The sequence below is a fragment of the Labeo rohita genome, chromosome 5 (genome assembly GCF_022985175.1).
Source record: "Labeo rohita strain BAU-BD-2019 chromosome 5, IGBB_LRoh.1.0, whole genome shotgun sequence".
In the NCBI taxonomy this organism is placed as follows: domain Eukaryota; kingdom Metazoa; phylum Chordata; class Actinopteri; order Cypriniformes; family Cyprinidae; genus Labeo; species Labeo rohita.
The window spans coordinates 14851946-14875481 of record NC_066873.1 but is presented as its reverse complement, the minus strand read 5'-3'; the positions used below and the strand labels follow the sequence as shown (position 1 = coordinate 14875481).

General features: G+C 36.8%; 1 protein-coding gene across 5 annotated transcripts in view; it reads left to right on the top strand.

The window, feature by feature from the left end:
- apba1a (amyloid beta (A4) precursor protein-binding, family A, member 1a) overlaps nt 1-23536 on the top strand; it is an 82562-nt gene that overhangs the window by 25559 nt on the left and 33467 nt on the right. For all 5 annotated transcript variants that reach the window (XM_051109317.1, XM_051109313.1, XM_051109315.1 and 2 more), the window contains one exon: nt 3842-4028. The gene's annotated coding sequence lies outside the window, so the exon portion shown is untranslated. The remainder of the gene's footprint in view (nt 1-3841; nt 4029-23536) is intronic.

Below are 23536 nucleotides of genomic sequence, written 5' to 3'. Positions count from 1 at the left end.
ATGTAACAAACACACACCAATTATGCTGAAAAGTCAGTGTTGAATAAAAAGCTTTCAAAATCAGTTTTTTGTCATAATTATTGTTGCATAATGTTGCATCTCACCCTGGTGGATATCATGATGTTACATGTTACAACCAGTGATGAGAATAATGGCGTTACAAATAAATGCTGGTACTAACGGCATTACTTTTTTTCAGTAACGAGTAATCAAATGAGTTAATGTTACCACGCCGTTAAAGTTATTGACAGTAAAATGCGGTGTTATTATAATTTCCACGTTGCATTTTTCTTCTGAGGTCAATTCTGGCTTATTCCTCTTAGCGCATCTTTTCCAGAAATTAAAAAAATGAAATGTTCACATTCGTTTCTGGAGGTGATGTGGGTGTTTACCCACATGTCCGCACGTCTCACATGGATGTTTAAAATTTGAAAAGCGGAGCCACTCATTGGCGTGACTACATTGGAGATTAGTTAAGAAGGGAAAAACTGGAGCTTGCGTTGGTATCATACGGATTACTTTATGAGAGAATATTTGTTTTCGACATGACTTGCTTAAAGGGGTCATCGAATGCCCATTTTCAAGTTCAAATTATTCTTTAGGGTCTTAATGAAAAATCTGTATCATGCTTTGGTTAAAATTTCTCAATGGTAGTGTAAAAAACACCTTTTTTACCTTGCCAAAATCAGCTCTGCAAAAATCATCCTGTTCTGGTCGAGGTTTCTTTAAATATTAATGAGCTCTGCTCGCCCCGCCCCTCTCTTCTCTCTGTGGATTGATGAGCCTGTTTACTTTAGCCACATTTAGCCAAGTTTAGCCGCTAAACCGCTAATCACTAGCACATTATTAGGAAAGGTGATTGCAGAGATTCATAAAAAACCCTTATACTCACTTCTGTTGTAAGTATTGCTGGATCATGAATGATTTGCGCAAACATAGACGGATATCTGTAGATCGGGAGGCGCATTTCCTTCACAAACAAACGTAATCCCGGGTCTGAGGTAAAACGCTCATGTCAATCAACTATCGTGGGAGCGGCCTCTGTCAGTGTGACGCCACAACAACAGGCATCTGAGAATGGCTCGATTTGAAAAAGGGGATATTATGTTTAAAGATTAATTAAAAAACCACTGCATGGATTTTTATCATTATAGGGTAAATTTGTACATGCACTGCCAACACGCATTAATGTTCAAACAATACATCCGATGACCCCTTTAAAAATGTTAAGCTTTCTATACATATATTTCTTATGTCTGTGAGGCGCGTATTCACGGAGTTTTGGGTTGTTTTATTTACTTGAAAAGAGGTGACGGAGACCAAGACGGCAGAGAGCGCACCCTGTTTATTTAATTTATTTTACAAAAGCACATTGTTTTCCTGTTATTATGATGTTTTTCATGTCCGTGGGTTGAAGCAACCCCATCAAAGTGATATTTAGCCCCTGGAAGGTGTCTCTCACATTGTCCGACAGCAACATTAAAATAGTGTAGATTAGTGTACAGTGTTCTATTAATTTACTATATTTAATATTGGGGGCATCCAAGTTATTTGACATATTTGAACATTTTTTAACACAATAGTTACTTTCCCTAGTTAGGTTACTTTTAAAATGATGTTACTATTTGTGAGAAGTAACTAGTAACTATAATTACTACACTACTAACATTTCACTTTTGGTGTTTGTAACTAAACTATACATTTTCTGTTTGTGCTGCAAAGATAACAGCTACTTCATTTAACAGCACACACTTGTAACTAGTTTGAAACACATTTTGAGAACACTGGCTTAAAAGAACTCCAAGGTACGACAGAAATATCAAAAATGTTCCAACCATCCCCGGTCTCCCATATAGTTCATATAGCACATTTTGAGACCACAGGCTCCAGTTTCGGGGTAAGCTGTCACAGTGGAACCTGCCATAAATAGCCTATTTACAGGCTTTTCATAACAAAACGGTATAGCAGCAAATATTTTAATAAATAAATTGTATAGCAGTAAAACATGAGGCAACTCCATATCCTGACACTGAAAAAAATAGCCTTATCCTGTGAAACACACGTTAACTTTTTAGTTAGATAGTTGACTCTGGTCTAGTCAGAATATCTGCCACATGTTTTCTTGTGTTCACTTAACCAGCAAGTTGTCATTTTTGAGATGCTTTAATTCAAAGTGACATCCAGTGCTCTTATTACATGGACAAACCCCCAGAGCAGCCTGGGGTAAAGTGGCTGCTCAAGGCCTCAGTGATGATGGCTCTTGACTTTACAATTACAAGTAATGAGTTTTACCCCCTACATGACCCCAAAGGCACCTAAAGAAAAATAACAGACACATCAAGTTATTTAAGTGTCCAACAACTGCAGAAACATTGTTGAACTAAACAGAATACTAACTTTTAGATGATTTGGTGACTTGAATTACCATAAGCTAAAGCAGAATGTAGAGTCATTGAATTTTTACACTGTGGCTAACAGCTGTCTGTAGGATTCCTGTCACCTCCACCAGTATTTTTAATTGCCATGACAGTTTGGTGTGGCTGTGGGTTTTAATGCAAATTCATCTCATCTGTTTTGCTTTGCAGTTTCATGATTGAGAGTCGCATTTGAGGAGCTTCAGGCTGAAACGGAAATTTAAAATGTTTTTCAGTTTTACTTTGCGACCACCTTATGCATCATTAATAAAGGAGGATGCTGTGCAAATTTGCTTTGCTATATTAAGAGCTTTGAGTGTCGGGTTAAAGCATTCATCAATTGCTAGTGCTCAGGTTTTTAAAACTCCTAACCTATCCCTACGTATTACTCCTTTTTTTGTAAGGTTTATACCAAAAATGTGTTATGTCTAAAGCAAAGAAAATATTTTGCATTGTACTATTGCCATTTTGTTTTATATAAAATTTATCCAGATTCAGTAGAATAGTAAAATATGTAAATAAGGATCAGAAATTAATGAGAGCTTATGGCAAAAATGCTCCTTAAAGGGTTACTCCACCCCAAAATGAAAATTTGTCATTAATCACTTACCTCCATGTCGTTCCAAACCCGTAAAAGCTTTGTTCATCTTCAGAACACAATTTAAGATATTTTGGATGAAAACTGGTAGGTTTGTGTCTGTCCCATTGACTGCCAAGTAAATAACACTATCAAGGCCCAGAAAAGTATGAAATACATTGTCAAAATAGTCCATCTGCTATCAGTGGTTCAACCATAATTTGCGTCCAGCGGATACTCTCTGTTGAGCCTCATAACCAATCAAATTCGTTTCTGTTGAACTTAGGAAGGCATTGGCCATGCTTTGGCCATGCTGAGTGTACATGCTCACAAATTCCAACAACATGAACAACACTTGCAGATACAATGTAAATAAAAGATTAATCTCGTAGCTTCAGTGATTATAATGGGAGTTTGTGCCTAAATTGTGCTAGTTTTGGCTAACGTCATGGACCGACATGTTTGTCTGTGAAGTCAGAATGTGACGTGCCCAAAACGAACAAAACAAAAACATTTTATATTATTTTCTATATCAATATTAAGAACCATTATTACAATACAAAGAGCAATAATCTACAATAATAATTTTTGCAACTTCTGTTTTTTACCTGTATAATTTAGATACAATTTTAAACAGTCTATTGTTAATGACAACAATTTAAAATATTGATTAAAGTAATTGGCTAAATTTAAGCATTTGAAATTAAAGACAACACATGGTTTTTAAAATAATAGGTGATTATAAATATTGCACACTCAAATGTAAAAAATGATATATTGTTTATTAATGATCCTGATATAAATATATTTATAGTATTTAACATATTTCTCTCTGTCTCTGTATCTGCAGTGAAATGCTTGGCGCTGTCTGATTCTGCACCCATCTGGAGCTGAGCCGTTTTTTTCTCCATCCCCAGCGTCCTGATCCTGAGCCCCGACCCCAACCACCGCAACGCTCCTTACTCATCTACCTCGACGTCCCTCTTTACCCTGGTACTGACACTGCTTCACCCACAGAAGATAGATGAGCCTGGGAGGTGAGCGCCTGTCTCATGTTGTCATATATTTGACAAAGATCCAATATCTCAATCTCTCTTTCTTTCCCCCCAGAACTCTGCATTGCTCTTTCTATCTCACATTCTTTGAACGTTTTCATATCTCACTCAAAACATACTCAAACTCAAGAGCTAAAAATGCAGTGAACAGAGAGACTAAAGAGACTCAGTGTCACTGAGTGAGAACAGTTAAGAACAAGGTTTCAGTATCTTTTCCTCACAGATAACCTTTAATAGATTGAAGCTATTTTCTAAAAAGCTCTGCGCACTGCAGCCATCTAAGGCAGTATCCTGGACGTTATGAAACCTCGTAAGCCACTGTTTTGGAATGATGTACATGGCGGCGATATGGACTGTCCATGCAGAAAGCTCACAAATAGCACAAAAGACTCAACTTTTTGCTAAGAATTTGCTAAGCTAATGACTGAAGGCTCTAATATGCATACAAATACAAAGTTGGCCTGTTTCAATACTGTATTATCGCCTGTTTCAGTCACTGAATAAAAAATTAAAAAAAGGTAATTGCCACTTTTATCTCACAATTCTGAGCTTTTTCTTGCAATTGTGAGTTTACATCTTGCAAATCTGACCTTTTTTTCTCAGAACAGCGTGATACAAATTCGCAATTTGAACTTTTTTTCACAGAATTGTGAAATATAAACTCGCAATTGCAAGTTATGAAATCAGAATTTTGAGATATAAACTGGCAATTCAGAGAAATGAGGTCAGAACTGAGTGATATAAACAAATGCGAGTTTATATCACAACTTTATTTCTCGCAAATTGAGTTTATATCACACAATTCTGAGAAAAAAGGCAAAATTGTGAATTTTTATCTCACAATTCTGACTTTATTTCTTATAATTGTGAGTTTATATCACACAATTCTGAGAAAAAATGCAGAATTGTGAGTTTATATTAGGCAATTCTGACTTTATAACTCGTAATTGCGAGTTTATATCACGCAATTCTAAGAAAAAAGTCAGAATTGTGAGATAAAAGGTCACAATAACCTTTTAATAAACAGGCTTCCATACTGGAGTGCACATATGATGCCTTAAAATGCGGTTTACTTAGGCATCTCAGTAGGTTTTGAAACATAGCATGACTTTCTCCTTCACTGAGTGAAATCTGTCCTTGAACACTAGACTTTCATTTCCTCTCTTGTCAGGACACAATGTCACTCTTAATCTAGCATGTTTTCTCGTACTGACTGTGTGTGGAGTGATGGTTAGGACGACATTCAGTTTCATTTCTCTCTCTTGTCAGGTCATGTGAGTCTGATTCACCACAGCCTGTAATGGATCATTGTCCAAAATATTAAAAAAAACATTCATAGGAGTATTGTTTAAATTGGAAATCATTTCATCAAATCAAATCATAAGGTTCCCTGTGTGTTCAGTATCACTTTCCACTCTGTTAATTTGTTCCAGTTTTCTTTAACTAACAAAAGCCAATTCCATTAAATACCATCATTTTTGGTGGGAAACCAATAGCCATGCATTAGAAACTATTAGCAGTTTTGTGTTGCTCTATGTGTTGTTCTAATTATAACTTCAGCTTCAACTTCATGTATTTATATAGCACATTTAAATGCAACGATGTTGCCCAAAGTGCTTCACAAAATGATGAATAAAATAAAATCCACACACATACACACAAGTAAAACAAAAATTTGTAAAAGATTCCCAAATCAAAATTTTCCTACTTCAGAGGCCAGGGACCTAAAAGCCTCTATAGACAGAGCCTGCCGAATGTACAGGGGAAGATTGTTCCATAGTTGAGGACCTATTACTGAAAAGGCATGGTCCCCTTTTGACTTCTTTTTTGACCAAGGCACATTCAACAGTGACTGATTTACTGTTCTAAGTGACCTAGCTGGTGTATGAGACCCTATGAGGTCGGTGATCTAATTTGAGGACAAGTTATGTAAAGCTTTAAAAACCCATGCTAAAATCTTAAAATCAATCCTATACCAGACTGGTAACCAGTGGAGAGACGATAGCACCAGAGTAATGTGTTCCCTTTTTTTTTTGTGCCGGTCAGAAGCCAAGCTGCGGCATTCTGCACAAGTTGTAATCGAAATAGTTGCCGTTGACAGATCCCTGCTTAAAGTGAGTTACAGTAGTCCAGTTTCGACATGATAAAAGCATGATCCACAATTTCCAAATCTTTAAAAATCAGAAAAGGTATTAGCTTTGAAATAATTCTGCTTTTTACAACCAAATTAATCTGTTTATCAAAACTAAGAGATGAATCTATTATGATTAGGGTTGGGTATCGTTTGGGGTTTTTTCGATACCGGTGCCAAATCGATACTTTTAAAACGGTACCGGTGCCAAAACGGTGCCTGAACCGATACTTTTAAAAAAGCCACAAAGTGGTGGATGACACAAGAATATATTTTTATTGGACAAAAAAGTTCTTTAAATTGAACAATGTATTAAAAGTAAAAAAAAAAAAAAAGTAGTACTATACATTATTAAGTCAATGCAAAACACAACAACAATAAAACCTAAACCACCTAACCCAACTACAATAATTTAACAGCTTAAAATTTCAGCAATTCTTTTGCAGAAATATGACTATATGTGATGAGATCTGGGAAAACCCGTCGGATGTCACGGAGGGACGTTTTCAGGAAATTCGTTTTTCATTAAATTATTATTCTATAACATCTTGTCTATCATTTCTGAAAATATCTCTTCGAAATTCACTTGTTTAGTGCAGAAAAATAGACATTTATTGCAGCAAGCAGAAATGACTGTCTTTCTCCTATGTTAAGAACGCGCTGCGGAGGTGCTTTCCCTTCCCTGGGGAAAAAAACAGCATATGCTGGTAGGTATGTTTTGATGCTGGAAAGCTGGTTAGGTAGGTTTTGATGCTGGTTTAAGCTGGTCCTTTGCTGGTTCATGCTGGTCCTTGGCCAGCAACATGACCAGCAAAAACCAGCAAAGGACCAGCATAAACCAGCTAAGGACCAGCTTTTAACACCACAAAACCAGTAAACCTATCAAAATAAACCACGTAACATATTTAGTAAAGGCGTATCAGTTCACATTCTCCATCAGTCCTGTGTAAAGTACGGCAAGCAAAGTTATTTATTTATTTATGTATTTATTTATTTATTTTAATATAGTGAGATGGCGGAGCACAACAACGCCGTGTAAAGTACTGCAGCTGCTCACTTAACCGATCTTACTCGTCTCAATCTGCTCAGTTTTGGTGATGTCAGTGCCCTAAATGATGTTACGGGCTATTTCACATCCAGAGATGAAGGATCGGATGATGAAGTTACTAAAGAGGAGTCCGATGACAGTCTGTTTTATCACAGTGCGCGAACAGTTGCGCTGCGCTCGCTTTTACTACAAGGTGCTGCATTTTTTACTAAACATAAAATGGGTGATCAGCGGAAAACAAACGTTAGTCTGTTTGTGTAATGATGCAGTAGCGCTCCTAACTTGACAGACAGCCCTCGTTAAACCCGTAAAGTGAAAATGAAAGCCGTCTCACTTTAAAGCCGTTTTTCTCAAAATCCCAATCCTGAAAATCATCGCTATCAGCCAACCTAAGATAGCCATAACGTAGGTTATGTAAAAATAAAAGTTTTGGAAAGGGGCCTGAACTCAGCTTTCATATGGTGTCAAAACCTAAAAAGGTCAAATTTCACCATGTGTTGGGTTTTCCTAGATCGCATCACATATTTGCCGTCTCTGGCAAAATACGACACCTCTCCAGCTGATGTCTGCAAACTGTCAAACACGGTGCATTCCTCTGCTTTCAACTTTATTCCACATACCATCAAATGTTTCATTAGGTTTGACACGTTTTCCCCTTCACACGCAACTGCTGTAAAACATTTGCTGCACGTCGCAGTGTCTGAATCATTTCTCGTGAAATATAGCCACACTTTAGAATGTTTCGTTTTTGGCATTTTAAGTTAGACGTGTTTAATGTAGCTCGCTAAGCTAACGGCAAACCACCTGCTGCAGTCAGAGCAAGTGTAACGATAGTTGCAGCATTCACGCGCTTCTCGGATGGTCTCATTTCCAGACGATTTGTGCTTTTAATTCGAAATGTGAAAATGGATAGTAACTACAAAGATGTCTTGGATTTCTATCATCAAATCTTTCCGATGTTCACGTGAGTTTTCTCATTCAGTAAATACATTTTCTGATCATTCTGACACCCCATGTATTTAAATTTAACTAGCGATCATGCATGTTGATTAATCAATGATTCTACATCCGTGTCATAGCACCAGAAGACAAATATTTTAATCGACAGTTCAGACATTTAAGTGGCACCGAAATGAGGCACCGAAATTCTCGTTCTGATTCGGTCCGGTACATACCGGTCACATGGGTACCGGTGCCGTATTGGCACCGGGTTTCGGTACCCAACCCTAATTATGATGCCAAGATTTCTCACACTGTCTTTCACTGTGATTTCTAAGGGGGCAAAAGCATTGGCTATCTTCTCTCTAGCCTTGGAAGGACCAAATATTATGATCTCAGATTTTTTTTTCATTAAGCTGAAGAAAATTATTTGAGAGCCATCCTTTAATCTCATCTAGACAATGCAGCAGGGACTGTAAAGACTGCTCATTTCCAACCTTATACGGAAGATAAATCTGTGTGTCATTTGCACACATGTGATACGAGATGTTGTGTTGACGGCAAATAGACCCCAGCAGGCACATATATAAGAAAACAGTGTCGGACTGAAAATCGAGCCCTGAGGAAAGCTGTATTTTAAGGGAGCCACAGAGAATGAAACATTTGCCAAATTAACAAAAAATGTCCTTTCCTTAATATAGGAGTGAAACCATTTCAAGGCAGTTCTCCCAAACCCCACCTCACACTCCAAACGTTTTAAAAGAATCGAATTATCTACCGCGTCAAATGCGGCACTGAGATCTGACATAATTAAAACTGCAGCCATTCCAGAATCAACCGCTAATAGTAAATCATTTAACACGTTTAGCAGAACGGTCTCAGTACAATGACCAGCTCTGAAACCCGATTGGAATTTGTCCAGGAGATTATTCTCCCACAAGAAAGGGGTGACTTGAGACAGAACTACCTTCTCTAAAAGTTTGGATAAAAATGGAAGTTTAGAAATGGGATGGAAATTGTCCGACTCTCAAGGCCTCAAGGCCAGGTTTTTTAATTAAAGGACAAGCCACTGCTTGTTTAAAACAAGATGGAACACAACCCTGGGCTAAAGAACTATTCACAATAAAAAGTATACTAGTGCCCATGGTGTCAAACAAATGTTTTAAAAACTGTGGTGGAACAGGGTCCAGTGGAGAGGAGGATGATTTCATGTGTTTAACTAAGTCTGCTAGGACCGGAAGGGAGACCTGATCAAAAGAGTTAAATGTACAGGAACTTAGCACAGGAAATTTGAGAACAGTATAGGAGGGACAATCTCTTTTCTAATACTGTAAATTTTTCTCACAAAAGAATTCAAGAAATCCTCACTAGTAAAAGGAATAGAATCTGAAAAGAGTGTTATAGCTGGGTTTAGCGCCAAACAAAGCTTTCGGACAATGGGTGGTAGGTGCTAAATGTATCTTTTAGCATCTCATTAGAAATCTATAATCTGTCTTTTCGCCATCTGCGTTCAGCTTTCCCACATGTGCGTCTGAAAGCATGAGTTTCCAATAACAGTTCTTTACAACAATTCTTAAGTGTAAATGGATAGTTCACCCAAAAATGAAAATTCGGTCATTAATTACTCACCCTCCAAACCTGTAAGACTTTTGTTCATCTTCAGAACACAAATTAAGGAGTGTGTTCACACTTGTCATGTTTGGTTCGATTAAAACGAACTGTGGTGTGATTGCTCTGTTAGTGCGGTTTATTTGAGTAAGTGTGAACGCTGCCATCCAAACCCTGATGCGCACCAAACAAGCAGACCCGGGACCACTAAAAAGATGGGTCTTAGTCCACTTCCAAAACGAACTCTGGTGCGGTTCAAATTAAATGTGAATGCAACACAGACCAAATAACAAACCAAAAACAGAAAGTAATGACAAGATGAGATGCTATTCGACATAATTTCATGAAGGGAACAAGCGCTGTATCCAAAACAAAATGAGCAGAGGGCAAAAGTGGAGCAACCTTTTATGAGCTCTTCGTGAGTTTGCAGGTGGTGAAAATAAAATCATATACACGCAACAATGAGTACGCTTAGTCCAACAGACGCCATTAGGTATATTCGACTTACCTTTTCCTTTAGTTTGAAGTGTTCGGTGAGTTCCATCACGAAATATACGTCATTCAAACTGACCAATCAGTATGTGAACGTATCACTATGCTTTTAGGTTCGGTATCTTTAGTTTCGCTGTCAAAAATGCCAGTGTGAACGCTAAGCGGACCAGGACAAAATGTATCATTTTCCTTTTTTGGTTCGGACCAAATTAACCAAGCGAACTGAACTACAAATGTGAACACTCCCTAAGATATTTTCGATGAAATACGCAAGCTTTCTGACCTTGCATAGACAGCAATGCAACTACCATGTTCAAGGCCCAGAAAGGTAGTAAGGACATCATTAAAATAGTCCATGTGACATCAGTGGTTCAATTTTTATGAAGCTACGTGTTCACTCCTGAAAACCGAAGACTGACACAGAAGAAAAGAAATTACTTCTTTGTGCACAAACAGTATTCTCGTAGCTTCATAACATTACGGTTGAACCACTGATGGACTATTTTAATGATGTCCTTACTACATGGGCCTTGAATGTGTCAGTTGTGTTGTCATCTATGCAGGGTCAGAAAGCTCTTGGATTTCATCAAAAATATCTTAATTTGCGTTTTGAGGATGAACGAAGGTCTTACGGGTTTGGAACGACATCAATATCTGAATATCTGTTTACACCGTTTATAGAAATACTTTCTTAAATTCCAATACAGTCATATTACAGTTTAGCAGTGGCTGTAATACATGCAGCTGTTTAACAGCCTGTGATTGATTTCATGCTTTTAAACTGTGTTTCTTGTTCACTGAAGTATATCTTGCAGTCCGAAATTAATCTGCTCAGATTGCAGATTGCAGCTAGATTTGACTCTTATCCTCAGGCAATCCTTTCGATTTTCATTCTGCTTCAAGCGCAAAAGGTCGGGTAATATTTGTTGCCATTGCAACAGCTGTGTATTGTGTGATATAAATAGTGAGACGAGGAAGAAGCAGTAGAGACGGACCACACCATTGTTATAATGGGGGTGTTGTGCATCATTATATATAAAACCCCTTACATCAGCTCTCGTGGGGAAATCCAGTAGCTTTTTACAACAAGCTTTTGTGTCATTGATTGATAGAGTCATTCCTTTATTTGTTTGTTTTTTTCCACTGTGAAACATTTCCTGAATTCTCAAATGGGAATGAACTTTATAGGGCACATTCTTGATTTAACTTTGATTATATGAAGTTGTTTTGGATTCATTGCAAAAAGTCATTGCTTTTATGGTGTTTTTGCTTGCTTTTTGAAGCTTGACAACAGTTTTAATTTACTGGAATTGCTTAGAAATTAGAAAATAACACATTCTTCAAAATACGTTCCACAGAAGAAAGTCATTTGATATGAGGGTGAAAAATGGTTTTAGAACTGCTATTTTTTTCTAACCTTGAGATGGAAAATATTCCTGTTTGGTGGAGTCTGTTTGACATTGACATTGAAAATTAGATAACTGGAGTCATCTGAGATTCCACTGTATTAAGTGGACAAGGAGAGACTATGAAAAAGCAGTGGAAACTGAACTATTTTAGGTCACCTCTGTTTTGGATTAGTGTTGTGAAATTCAGCTACACATGCAAATCTAGACTGGTAAGTGTGATGTTTTCATTAGCGGCGCTCTTTCTCACAGCTACTGTGATCTTCCTTTTGCATGTCATTTGATGTGCTGCCGTTACATCATTTGTTCACCTTGGTTTGCGTCTGATGGATCTGCCTTTGATATCTTAGAAGTTCTGTTCTATGGAAGTGTAGTGGAAGTGATGTGTAGATAATGAACAGAATGACACAAGCACATGAGGACAGCAGTCAGGCTGGAAGAAGATTAAAACAAAATCATCAGTCTTGCAGTAGTTCCTGTTGAAAGAAGATAGCAGCACTGATTTCAAGCCCATACATCCTGAAGGCTATATTTTGCTAGAGACTAATTTTATAATGAAGGCTGGATTAGCAGGGTTTTAACATGTGGCTCACCAAAAGTTTAAATAATTAGCAATGCATGCCACAAGTAATTTTCTTTGCGCTCCTTGTAATTCACTTCCTCTAGTCACTGATTAAGCCAGTAAATCCAATAATGAGGATTATTTTTTATTTTACTTTATTTTACTGTTTTTAGTCTACATTCTGCAGCAGTTCTGTAGGAATCATCATGGCTAGACTGAATGTCCTTGACCTACTGAGTGACTGTAACATCGTTCCTCATTATTCTGACAAATATAATTATTTCAGTTTCTACGAGGGTTTTTATTGGCTGATCCAGTTACAGTGAACCACAGGTCAGATTTGATTTGCCGAAGGCAGATGTGAGTGGGTGGGAGGAGGGTTAGATCCATACAATTGATTGGCCAAATTAGAGAGGTATGCTAATGTGTCTTCATTTACGTCCTTTCTCAAAGCTTCCCAAGACACCTTTTGAAATGAAGGGGAACCACATCATTTTAATAGACCTTCCTAGAGGGAATAATAAACAGTTACATCCTACATATGCTAACCGACAGTTCTGTAGATGCAATTAAGCTGAAGTGAGATAAAACGGCATCTGTCAGCAGATTCATTTATACATATTGTATTTTTTTAACATTGTGCCAAGAAATAAACATTCTAATCATTACATGTTAATAAAGGGGTCATGACATGAGAAATCAAATTTTGAGCCTGGACCACAAGACCAGTAGCACAGATACATTTGTAGCAATCGCCATGGGACAAAATTATCGATTTTTCTTTTATGCCAAAAATCTTTAGGATATTAAGTAAAGATCATGTTCCATGAAGATATTTTGTAAATTTCATACCGTAAATGTATCAAAACTTAATTTTTGATTGCTAAGAACTTAATTTGGACAGCTTTAAAGGTGATTTTCTCAATATTTTGATTTTTTTTTTTTGCACCTTCAGATTCCAGGTATTCAAATAGTTGTATCTCCTAACAAACCATACATCAATGGAAAGCTTATTTATTCAGCTTATTTATTCATTTATACATTCAGGTGATGTATAAATATCAATTTCACAAAAATGACCCTTATGACTGGTTTTGTGGTCCAGGGTCACATATAAGAGGTTTTTGTACATTAAAATATCCTGAGTTTCATAACTTAATACGTCCTCCTCATTATAAACGAAGCATTTATTTAATCAAGATCTAAAAATGGCTTGTTTGTGTCTGAGGTGCAAGGTGACATCGCCTGGGCACAAACATTTGCATAAACACCGCCTCCAGAGCAAGACTTAGACCAATAGTCATCATCTCTCCGTAGGCACTGCCCACGGCTGACATACGCTGACTGCGAGTGTTGCGTCACATCTTGTCCACACTGGATACAGTACACAGATGCGCGTTCACTTTCTGACACAGTGCATGCACTTGAGTCTGTCGTCAATAGGACAAATAAAGTGAAATGTTTTCTTTGACGCATTTGGTTTAAACATTTTTAATGGCATCCTGGATCGTGTCTGAGAACTGTTCACAGTGTTTTGTTTTGTAAATGAGGCACAGTGTTATGAAGAGTTCAAAAAAAACATTTGTTAAATGATGAAGCAGTACTAGGTCTCACTGCAGCTGCATCACAAATGGTAAGCAAAATGATTTCATAATGGTTTGTCTGGAAATGACAAATCATGTTGTCAAAACACTCACATGCAATAGCAAGGAGCCGCTGATACTGTTTCCCAGTGTTGGGGGTAACGCATTACAAGTAACGCAAGTTACGTAATAATATTACTTTTCTCAAGTAACTAGTAAAGTGACACATTACTTTTGAATTTCTAAGAAAATATCTGAGTTACTTTTTCAAATAAGTAACGTCAGTTACTTTTTCCCCCCTTTATTGATTGACAAGTCTCCTGTCTGGAAATTGGGAATAAACATGATGTTACTGTATTTTAGACTAAATGTGAACATGCATTAATTCATCTCACTCACAAAAAACAGATTCAGTATTCCTCAAAATGAATAAAAACAGTGAAATGCAAACTCAGAATATGACGCAACCCTGCAAAAATTAAATATGTTAAACAAAACAAATATTCTTTATGTGTTTCATCCCATTTTATTAACCAGTGTCTTCGCTGCTGACCTTCGATGATGCAGTTCAACCATACTAATAAGCAAAAATTACTTTAGCTAAACTAACATTTGTGCTTCATTTTTTTCTGAAGAGTGATCTCCTGCATAAATGTACTTTTCTTTCAGCCTGAGGTGAATTCATTTTACTTTTGGTGTAAAAGGGCTTTTACATTAGAATTGTTTTATATTAAAAACAGAGAAGCAAGTCCTGCCCAGATTTAAAAAGTAACGCAAAAGTAATGCAAAAGTAATGCAACGCATTACTTTCCATAAAAAGTAACTAAGTAACGTAATAAGTTACTTTTTCAGGGAGTAACGCAAAATTGTAATGCATTTTTTAAAAGTAACTTTCCCCAACACTGCTGTTTCCTATGCAATGACGTTAGCCAATCGTAACAGTGGCTGATTCCTGACAAGCCTTAAATGACACACACCTTAAAAACAGGTCATTTCAGACATATTTATTTGTTTTTTTGTGCAAAAACCTTTTTTAACATTGTAAGTAAACCTCAACGAACATATTAAAATAATTTTAAAAAGTCCATGTCATGACCCCTTTAATATTTTTTTAGGTCATCAGATGTGATCTTATGCTGCGTTAGTCAATCTGAAACCAGTTTCCTCAGTACATTTCCTGGTAAATCTGGGTTTAATGAAGCACAGTTGACTAACATTACTATTTATTAAAATATATCGCAAATAATGATGTAACTTTGTTTTAAATGGCCTCTTGTAGCTTCAGTTGGAGCGATATTACAGTGGGTTCTGTTCTTATTCACTTGGCATAGTAAATACACAGCATTGTCGATTCAGCTGAGCTTGCTATCTGTCATAGTGTGACACCATCTGTCAGTGTGTCCAGTGTTGTGTGCATTAATAGGCCTGAATCAGTGAACTAGTGGGTGGACTTTGACTGGTTTTAATGGTTTTGTTTGACACTTAATAGCACGTCCCACCCAAACACGGTCCGTCATTGACAGGAGCACTTAGAAGGCCATTGTGCACCCCCTCCCCCCACCTCTCTCTCTCTCAGCCCACCGCCCATTTACTATGTCTGTCACTGTTCTGTCAGTTAAATCTGGCAGTGGTAATCCTGTTATAGGAACGATTCGCTTACACTTGCCATGCTGTCTGTTGGTGTGTTTTTGTTTTTTTTACTGGATGCGTGTGTGTAATCAGGCATTTGGAAGAGACCTTACATTCAAAACAACTGGTGGACAGGATTGCACTGTGGAGTTCATTTTGTGTTGGAGTTGGCTTGAGCTTATTGTGTGTATGACAATACATTATGCTGATTCAGAGTCACTCTCGTTTCGCGTTGGTTTGAATTACACGCTAATTCACTTCCAGCCTTGAGGAGCCACTCAGAGACTGTTTTGACTGATGTCATTGAGCTGCTGTTTGAGTCACTCTCATTGTTTCTATATAGAGGAGACTTCTGCTGTGACTCACTGTAAAGAGATTCACAGGCTTCTTAACTGTATTTGAAACACATACAATGCTGCCTAGAGCATCCAAATCTATTCCTGTCTATGACACCTCCCATAAAATCGGTGTATCCATTGCTTCCTGATATCCCACAAATCTGTACACACAATTTGGCAATCTAAAAGAGCAAAAACGGCATCTGCCAGAGTGTATGGGGGTGGAAAAGTATTAACAGTTACATTTATAACTTTTTTAATTTTATAATGAATTTACTTTTATAATTCGGTAAGGTTCATTAGTTAACTTTAGTTAACTACAGCATTTATTAATCTTAGTTAATGTTAATTTCAGGATTTACTAATGCTTTATTAAAATCACAAGTTGTTTGTTAACATTAGTTAATGCACTGTGAACTAACATGTACTAACAATGAACGACTGTATTTTCATAACTAATATTAACAAAGATTAATAACAGTGTAATAAATGTATTGTTCATTGTTTGCTTATGTTACTTAATACATTAACTAATGTTAACAAATGACACCTTATTATAAAGTGTTACTTATAATTCTATATAATTATGGATTGAATGTATGTAGTATCTATCAAACTGTACCATATTAACATACACTACTGTTTAAAATGTGTTGCCAGTAAGATTTTTTAAATGTTTTTTTTAAAGACGTCTCCTCTGATCACCAATGCTGTAATCATTTATTCAAAAATAGTAAGTAAAACAGCACTGTGAAATAACATTACTGTTTAAAGATGTGTTTTTTATTTAATATATTTTAATATGTCATTTATTCCTATGATGCATAGCTGAATATTCAGCATCCACTACTAGAGTTTTCAGTGTAACATGATCCTTTAAAAATCATTTTAATATGCTCATTTGGTGCTTAAAAAACATTTCAATATTTTTTAGGATTCTTTGATTAATAGAAATTCAAAAGAACAGCATTTATTGAAATAGAAATCTTTTGTGACATTATAAAATAATTGAACAATTTAATGCATCTTTGCTGAATAAAAGTGTTATTTTATTAAAAATATATATATATATTACTGACACAGTCTTTTGAATGGTAATGTACCTACTTTATTATTATTATGATGATGCTTAGTTGCAAAGCTTTCATTCATTTTTAAGTCAAATACTTCAAGCAGGAGCAATGCAACATCTATGTGTCTGTGAAGTTTTAGCTCAAAATACCCCACAGTATTATTACCTATTTTGAGTGGAAGCAGAAACGCACTGTTTTTTGTGCATGTCTCTTTAAATGCAAATGAGCTGCTGATCCCTGCCTGTTTTTCCAGAATAGGGCTGTACCTTTACAGCTCGTACCTTAGATGATCTGATAAAAACGTTTGTTTAGTTTTGTTGATAATGTCTATTGCACTGAAATCATGCGTTTTAAACCATATTAATTTAAACTTCTGATATGGTTTTCTGAGCGCACACATCCGAAGCGCACACACAGAGAGCAGCTGTCACACGGCATGTAAGTACTAAACTGAAGTTATTTTTCATGTCTTATTGCGCTTAAACTGTCGAATACACACAAGTTTATATTAGATCTGTGTGGCAGCAACGTAATATACAGTAAGTAAATCAATAAATCCACTGCTGTCTTGTCTCCTCTGACGCTGGGTCTCCAAATAGTGTTCTGTGCTTGTCTGTGCAGCCAATGACAGAACAGTTAGCATGCTTTATTCAAAATTTTGCCATGGCGTTAGAACTGGTACATAGTTGTTGCTTGCGAAACACAATGGCAGCACCATGGGTGGAAACATGCAGATTAAGGGGTGGTAATATAATAATAAGATACCCTTTCTACACTGACGCACTCGTTTTTCACATGCTTGCAGAGAAAGGCTTACCAAAACAAAGTTACTGGGTTGTCCTTTTTCACATTTTCCGGGTTGGTAGATGATAGCACTTAAACATGGCAAAAGTCAGATTTTTTTATGATATGTCACTGGGCAACAAGGTAACTGACCTCTGCTACGGACACAGCCGGTGTCTTTTTCCAGTTTTGATAGCAGGATTTGTCTATAAGCAGGTGAGTCCCCTCTGTGATCTTGACGCTATGGTTCATTCCCTGCCTTTTCCGCTGCAGGAGCACAGGCTCTAATGAATTGCAGTGTTTGTTTGCAGCCAAACAGCAGTGTGTCTTTATTCACAGGCTGCCTGACCCACACTCCCTGCCAGCTTTACAGACAGGAGCGGATCCACTCCGCTGCGGGTGTGGATGAGTGAGCGTGTTGCTGACTTTGGCTAACCACCCGCAGATAGGTCTGCAGCCATAAATCTTTTCACTTCTGAGGGTGGTAAAGGTCTTAACTCATCAGTTTCCACCTCCTCGTTTGTTACACAGAGATATCATTGAGGGGAAAAAAACACACATGCTGCAGTATTATTACACACATCACATAAAACATGCTTTCTCTTGCACTTGAAGGAATAGTTCACCCAAAAATGAAAATTCTGTCATTAATTACTCACCCTGATGTCGTTTCAAACCCGTAGGACCTTCGTTCATCTTCAGAACACAAATTAAGATATTTTTGATGAAATCTGAGAGCTTTCTGACCCTGCATAGACAGCAACTGATACATTCAAGGCCCAGAAAGTTAGTAAGGACATCATTAAAACAGACCATGTGACATCAATAGTTCAACCTTAATTTTATGAAGCTATACAAGAATACATTTGTGCGCAAAGAAGACAAAAATAACTTGATTAAACTATTTCTTCTTGTCCATTAGGAATTTATTGTGCTGTTGGATCATTGGATGTTTAAAAAAGTAAAAAATTACAAGACAAAATTCATTTGTCATAAGTAAATAAATAAATGAATGTGCACAGATCTACAATACTCCATGTAATTAAGAACTGTCAATTTCATAGTGACTTAATATATTACGCAATTTAGCTTTCCAGATAATTTTGTTCTGCTCAATTTATCTTCTTTTGGGGTTGTTTAGATATTACTGGTACTCAAAACAATGACACTTATTAATTTTTCTCGAATCTCAACCCACGGTTCGTCGTCTCGTCTCATCGTGCTTTCTGAGAGCAGCAGTAGAGACTCCATGCTGATTTGTCCTTGTGGGTAAGCCACTGAGTGAGACCTCCGCTGGGAACTGTGTGGGAGAGAGAGCTGTGAACACCCTCTGATTAAACCTGCTCCTCACACATACTGAACTCCATGTGTGAGAACCTTACGTGTGTGTGTGTGTGTGTGTTAGAGAGAGCGATGGTTGAAAATGGCATGGTGTTCCTCTGTATCAGCAGTCCTTTTTTTGTCAGCTGGCCCAGCTTTTGCCAGCTCCTCTGCTTTCATCAATGACCTTCGGCATATGTTTGGGCCGTCTTCTCCTTCTCCTTCTCCTTGTGTCTTTGTAGCTCAGGTGAGCTTTCACAGTCATGCTGATTTCAGCCCACGCTGCACGTACAGCTTATATTACTTTCTCAGGGTTATTTTCAAATACTCATTTGCATAATATCTAGGGGTTCTGCCAAGTACCCGTCTGAAGCTCTGTACATTTGCTCTGTGATGGAGATATGTTGACATTTTTGCTATTTCCTCAACAAATATGAATAAGTAGATAGTTGTAGAGTCTGAAGCTGGTTTTCACAGCGTGGTCATTCATGGAGCTTTCGTTAAAATACAAACCGGATATCTATTATTTTTTTGTCTTTGCTGATTTATAAGCTATACAATAGGCTGACCATACGGTTCTGTTTCTCCTGGATATGTCCAGTCTGGGATTTTTTTGTAAGGGTGCTTTCACACTTGGTTCGAGTGCCTGATTCGAACTTGAGTATGATTGCTCCCCGCTCCCCCTGCCCCCGCTGGACTGTGTTCATATTATTTAATTTGGGTCTGAACCGCAGTTCGTTCTGCATCATCAAGCCAGCAGCTGTTTATCCTGTTGCTTAGTAACAGCGGTGCAGAGAAGGCGGCAAAATGCATAACATTGCTCTGTTTTATATATTTACGTTTTTGAACACACGTTCACACGTAATTTTTTTTTCTCAAATAATACATCATCAGTAGCGGTTCACTTCTGCGATTTGGTATGATTGCGTTCACATCAGCAGTGAACTATACTGGACTTCACATGAATCGAACCCCAGACCACCCTTTTTAAGCGAACTCAGTGTTTAAGCGAAGTGCTAGTGTGAAACCACCCTAAATATTGTCTGGGTTTTGGCTGAAGGTAATGATCGAAGAGTAGTTTGACCAATAGTGTGCAGGCATTGTGCATAATCAACCAATCGTGGAAGTGCAAGAAGGCTTGATCTGCTGAAAAATGCACGTACATACAATGTAGGCTATGTTCACACTGCAGGCCAATGTGGCGCAAATCTGATTTTTTTTCCCTCATGTAACTCAGATCTGTTGTTCTCATAATAGTGTGAACAGCACTACCACATGGAATCTGATCTTCTCAATTCCGATTTGTGCCACTTCGATATGCGGTACTAAATCCAAAACAGATCAGATGTTTTGCAATGTGACCGCAGTCTGAACAGTCATATCGGAATTCATGCGTCATTTACGTCACTCTTGATCAATATTCGTCACGATTCTGCACTCATGTGTGTCACTTCTAAGATTTTACATACCCAAAGTTATCAAGACAGTTGCGAAAGGTAGTCAGTGGAAGTGTGATGTATCAAAACTCATAAGTATTACAGTGACAGCTCTACATACAAGCAAAATGAGGGCTCGTATCATAAAAGATTCAAAACTGTACTGTCACATTCTTGTCTTTATTTTTCATATTGCCTGTGCATGATTTCACTGGCTTCTGCGGCAGATAACACGATAAATAAATGCATAATAGCTTACTTTATATCCTCCGTGTTTCCTTCCGTATGACAGAGCACTGCACAAGTGTTGCCAAGTCCACAGTTTTCCTGCGGAATTGGGCTACTTTTTTATTGCTGCCACGGGTAATTTTTAAGTCCTTGGGTTGAAGTGACCACACTAATGCAATATTTTCTTCCCGGAATGTGGTTGGGCTAGCTTTGGACTAGTTTTGAGAAGCAATTGGGTGGATTTTGTTGTGAAAACCTGCCAACCCTATTTGTATTGTACTTTTGCTCACATGGGTCAGTTCAGAACCATGATCTTTTCACAATGGAAATCTGATTTTGGCCACATTTAGAACACAAATGTGAACAGCTATACAAAAAATCAGATCTGAGCAAAAATCAGAATTGAGCACAATGTAAAGGGGCTAAATTGTAGATTTTTAAAATATTTTAACATAAAAGGTCTTCAAAGTAGTGCTTTTGGGCCATTATGCTTTGGTGCAGTATCTGTCAAACTAACTAAAACCAAAAGCACAATATGGCTTAATCCCTTCATCAAGTCCGTTTTTCCTGTGTGTTTCAAAGCGAAGCGCTCACTTTGTTCAGGTGATCAGCCTATGATCTGGTGTTTTCTGCTCCTCAGAACGGCTCTGTTCAATGGCCACCAGTTATGCTTTATTTTTGATTACAGCATTTCACTAGATTTGTAGTGAGACACATTTTTGTAAGTCTGTTTTCACTGAAGCTGGAGTTTTCCTTTAAAATAAAAGCTCTACTGCCATTTCCATCCATACAAAAGCTTAAAAGTGTGGTATGAATTGCTGACAACTACTGGTTTACATGGGTAATGTTACTGAAGTCCAAATTCAATATATCTCTTTCAAGTGTAGAAACTAGGAAAAAACTATTGTAATTCTCCTACTGTAGTGTAAAGTAAAAATAATATACCTTTAAAATATCCATTTTCACTTATTTTACAGTGCAATTGATTTACAATATATGGCTATTACTGTCATAGGAATAACAATTATATAAAATTGTTGACATTTATTATTATTATATTCTAATTTGTTTGGCTTCTAAAACACCGGTGTGAATGTAATTTAGACTAAGACAGTATATCACAGCTAAAAAGAGAGTTGAGTCTCCTTTAATGTTCAGGTACAAGTCAATCCACTTACTTTTTTTCTGACTCAAGTTTTCTTAGCATGGGTTGGAGCTTTTAATTTTGAACTCTCAAAGTGCATCAGATAAAAAAAAATATAACTTTAAAATGTACAAGAGTCTTAATTTGTCTTTTTTTTATATCGAATCATGGACTTCATATTACAGTATTATCGAATCGTGAGATTTTGATGTTGTTGCATCCCTAATTGCTGCTGTTCCATAAGCACCACCTGCTGTCAGTGAGTGAATTTGTGTACTCATTCAGTCCCTCTGCTGTTTTTGTTTCATGCAGTTGTTTTATGTAACATAATTTGACAGAGCTAAGGTCAGACCATTATGTTTTTGCTTTTAAATTTTGAAATTATACAATCTCATACATCACAAACTGCTCATACTATGGTTTGAGCAGTTTGGATCATGATCAAAATGCAGTGGTTCTGCAACTGTTTCATGCAATCTGATAAGGTAAAAACCATGATAAATTGTGAAACTGCCAGAATCTTAAAAAAAGGTGATACAAATTTTTGGTCAAATCGCCTTGCACTAATCCAAAGCTAACAGACAGACTAAATTCATAAGCGTCCAGTTTAGTTTTCATTGAGCTTTAAAAAATGTATGGTTTTTGGAAGTTATTCTTGCATTTTCCAAGGTGATGTTCTGGGCGACTGGAGAGGAAAGAGTTACCCTGTGACTTTCTGAGATGTTGTGTGTGCAAAATCAATAATGGTAAACAATCATCCCCCTGGGATCACATTGTTAGGTCTGTCAGTCCAGTGTTGATTGATTTGCCTGACTCAGCCATGCCAAGAATCTCTCTCTCTCGGTCTCTCTCTCTTATTGGGGTGTCTCCAGGAGGGATTCTGGGTGAGTCAGTTGCTGAGAGAGGGGAGGAGTTGTAAGTTTTCACAGTCAGATATTTTTCTGCAGTCTTTGAACACACCATCCTAATCAGGCTGGGGAGGGGGATTCACCACAGCAACTGGAGCTGCTGTTTCCTCTGTGTGCTGCCAAAAATAATCTTCCCTGTCTTGTTTTTCTGTTAGAAATCTAAACATCCTTGGAACAACATATGGTTGCTTGAGAAGCAAATTTGTGTATGTGACTATATGTAACTAAATCAGCTAAAAATGTGTATTTTTCTAACCTTTAATTAAATTGTATCATTTTCTAACCTAAATTATAGCGCAAATTAGCATTTTTTAAAACAGTATGTGACTGGTTTTAAGTAAGTGAAATATCTTTAAAAGAGCAGACACTTATAGATATTTGTAGAAGCAATTTTAGAGATTGTTTTAAATGTAATTTATGCTATTTTTCTCAAAACAAATGACTGTAAAATATTTTTTTCAGATTGTTTTAGATGCATTTTTTTTATTAAATTAAATATTTTTCTCAAACCATTTGTCAAATTGTTGTTCTGTTTTCCAGAAAAAAAATAAATAAAAAAAGTCATAAATAAATAAATAAATACATGTATTTAAAATGCACATTCAATGTATATTTTTCTCAAAACAAATGACTAAAATAATTTTAGAGATTGTTTTAAAGTGTAATTTATTTACTAAATTTTATATTTTTCTCAAACCATTTGTTGAATTGTTGTTCTGAAAAGGTATCTTGCATGGTTTTCCTGTAAAAAAAAAAAAAAAAAAAAAAAAATTAAACAAATAAGAAAAAATAAATAAATAAATAAATACACATCTTTAAAATGCACATTCACTGTATAACTTTCTCAAAACAAATGACTGTA